This window comes from Myxocyprinus asiaticus, chromosome 25 (assembly GCF_019703515.2).
Source record: "Myxocyprinus asiaticus isolate MX2 ecotype Aquarium Trade chromosome 25, UBuf_Myxa_2, whole genome shotgun sequence".
Taxonomy (NCBI): domain Eukaryota; kingdom Metazoa; phylum Chordata; class Actinopteri; order Cypriniformes; family Catostomidae; genus Myxocyprinus; species Myxocyprinus asiaticus.
Genome location: NC_059368.1, coordinates 12,649,348 through 12,652,954, shown reverse-complemented (window position 1 = coordinate 12,652,954; position 3,607 = coordinate 12,649,348). Strand labels below are relative to the sequence as shown.

Genomic DNA, 3,607 nt, shown 5'->3' with positions numbered 1-3,607 from the left:
TTTCCATTTAGGGAAACTGAGGAAACTTGAGGAGAGAGCTGATCTACTCCGTGAAATTCAGAAGAAAAACAATCAGGTTTGTTAGTGGTGAGAAAATGGAGACGACTTTATCATATCGAAGATTAGAAGACTGCCCTGCTGTTCCAGACCTTATGGAGAGAAGGCCTGCTCTGTTCAGTGAATCTCAGGTAAACCATAGTTCTCTTTGTCCAGTCCCTTTATAATAATGTGTAGATCTTTATGCAAGTATGGCTGCAAGATTATTAGAAAGTAATTTCTGCAATTATATGTTTATTTCATTAGTGTAGTGGACATGGTTGACAAAAAAGTAAAATGTGATTATTTAAAAAAAAAAAAATGATGATAATAATAATCTGCAACCAAATTTAAAGGTGCACATCGTTTTTATTGTCACTGTAATATATGACATTTTGTTTGAATCTTTGTCTTAGGTCAAGGATGAGTTAAGGAGATTCACCTGGAGTGAACATTTTTGGGAAAACTGGACTTCTATACTCCAAAACTCCTGGCCATATTTGAGATGAAGGGTGGGGTTGCTGGCACAAAAATAAGAAGTGTGCTGGATTCACTTAGTCAAGTGTAAGAGTTTCATATTTACACTCAAATTCTGTGTGATCTTTTAGAATTGTTTTTTTTGTTGTTGTTGTTGTTTGTTTGTTTTTTTGACAGGGTAGCATATGTTATGGATAGGGACACACATTTTAGGAACATTTCTTAATCAACAATCATTAATGTTAATACATAAAAAATGGATTAATTATTAACAATAAAAACAATAAACTGTAAGTGGTGAACAGCTTGAAAAAAAAAATACAAGACAGTTTTCTTTAATCAGAGCTTTATTTATACATTGGCTAACCAATCATTCTAATGCAAACTTGAAAACTACAAAATGTATCAGAGATAAATTCCTTACTGTAGAAGGAAATGTGAAAACATGAAACAACCACCAAAGTATGTGCATGTAGACTACTGTTCTAATATCATTTAAATAAATACACTTAAGGATGAATGTTGACATTTTAATCTTGAATGGATAGTTCACCCAAAAATGAAAATTCTCTCATTTACTCACCCTCATGTTATACCAGGTGTGGATGAATTTCTATCTTCAGCAGAACACATTAGAAGAATGTGATCAGACTTATGAAGCTCCAAAACTCACAGACAGTCATAAAGGTTATCCATATGACTCCAGCAGTTAAATTAATATCTACTAAAGTCACATGATTGTTTGGTGCAAAAAAAGATTAAGATTTAAGTATTTTAAGTATTATTTTTTAAACTCTAAATCATCGCTTCCTGCAAGCTTCATGAGAGCGCACAGTTCACGCTGTTTTTTGTGTTCACGTTGGCCTGTTACGGACGTAATCTCACATTCTTCTCTCAGATGAGACATCCAGAATAAGCACACAAATGCACCATTGTGAGTAAACAAACAGATACAAATACAGATCTAAACCAAAACCAACAAAGCTTCTGTACAGTGTTCCTACTGCAAAGTTATAAACACTGCTGCTCTTCCGGGAATGTCGCACATACCTCAGTTCTCACGTGTGAATGCCATAACGTTCATGCGCATACCACTGCTGACTGGAAGCAGGATTTAGAGTTAAAGTACTTAAATAGTTATCTTTTTTGCTTTCAAAAGCGATCTTATCGCTTTAGAAGATATTATTTTAACCGCTGGATTCATATGGATGACGTTTGCTGACTGTCTTTGATTTTACATTTACACTACATTTTTGGATCTTCAAAAGATAATACTCCATTCACTTGCATTTTAAGGACCTACTAAGCGAAGGTATTTTTCGTCAGATGTGTTCTGGTGAAGAAAGAATATCATAGACACCTGGGATATCATGAGGATGAGTAAATGATGAGAGAATTTTCATTTTTGGGTGAACTGACCCTTTAATATATTTTCAGCTCAGTGTATTTTTAAAACATTCTGGTTGATTAGTATGAATTTTGTGAATTGTTTAATTTACTGTTAATGTTTTACTGTTAATAATTTCTTGTTTAGAAGATACTGATTCGAGTTAATAAAAAGATTCGAGTTCATGTAGATCTTGGGATATTTAAGACCTTTTTTTATTGAAAATAATTAAAATAACACGCTGTGTGAATAAAGTAAATAACATACCTCTACACTGGTGTTGGGGAATTAACCTCATGCACTCTGAGAACTAACATGATTGTTGGTGTGGTTGGTACAGGAAGAACGTCAGATCAGCAGTGCTTTTTTCATGTTTAACACAGTATTACGGTTTATGCTGTATATGTAATGTTCATCTATAGACAAACTAAGTGACGGATGTGTATAGACAGTCTTGTCTCTAACTGTTGGCAAGATCAATAAGCTTTATCGATCAAATCATTAACAACAAATAATCGATCATCGATTATTCATCAACATTCCTAATTAATGGACCATCTGAGTGGTCTGACATCTTGCTGCTTCCTGTCTCTGTAGATATATGTAGGAGCACACAGTTAGTCATGACATTAACTGACTTATGTTTTTAACAGCAACACGAAGGTAGGCGAGATGCTATTATCCGCTGCCTCATTATCTTTCTGGGAGAATCATCTGAGGAGCTCATCAAAGACTACCAGGTACATTTTTACATCTTATTTCTTCTATGATTTCAAAAATAGTTGTGTACATTCTGAACAGGTTGTCTGTGGGGACTGTTAAATTTCACCCACTGAATCACTTCATGCACAATCAAAGACAACATGCAATATATTGGACAGTATATTGACCACTTCACACTGTGTATTTGACAGGATGTCAGCAAAGACATAATCAAAGATAGCTTCGCTGAACATGTGATGAAGATCATTGTACTTTGCAGCACTGCAGCAGAAGGTTCCACTCCAGCCGACGTGATCACTGTCATTGAGGGAACTGAGGTGCTGGTTGGATGTAAAAAATCTCACAAATGCGTGTCTTCTACTCATGGGTTTAATTTACTCCCTGAACTTCATCTATCCCTCAAAGCTGAGAAGCACATTTGAAGTGTTTCAAAAGATCTTTCTTGAGCTGGATGTTATAAAATATTCTCCAAAAGTTCACTCTTTGCACACTAAGCTACTCATGTAAATCTGTTAGTTGTGTACACTCAATATTTTACACTTTTACATTTTGTATTTGTTCCTTTGTGCAGACATTAATTGTGTTCTGAAAACTTTAACTTCAAGTATTATAGTGAAAAAGAGACAAAACTAAACCGAGGGGGAGATGTAAAGGCAGATAGATCCAGATATAGGTTCTCTGAACAAAGATGTAAAAGAGATGTGGACAGTTGTTTGGGTGTTTTGTTCTACCCTTTCTCTTTTATCCTTTGACCAAAATATTGATGTATTTAAAAATACATTTGTTAGTGTTTTTTACAGTTTTAAAAAACTAATTAAAAATATGTTGATGTAAAATGTTGTCTGTCAATTCATGATATTTGCTTTTGTTCAGATATTATTAAACACAGTATCATTATTAATACTTCACAAATGAATACAACTAATGTTAAAAAATCTTGTTAAAAGTTGTTAATATTACTTGGGCATAAATAGAACTTGTTAG

General features: G+C 33.9%; 1 long non-coding RNA gene across 1 annotated transcript; it reads left to right on the top strand.

Moving 5' to 3' along the window:
* The first annotated feature begins 502 nt into the window (after positions 1 to 502).
* LOC127416401 (uncharacterized) lies at positions 503 to 3,252 on the top strand. The gene is made up of 3 exons (XR_007893101.1): positions 503 to 600; positions 2,554 to 2,640; positions 2,815 to 3,252. It is a non-coding gene; the product is annotated as an uncharacterized LOC127416401 (long non-coding RNA).
* The last annotated feature ends 355 nt before the right edge of the window (positions 3,253 to 3,607 follow it).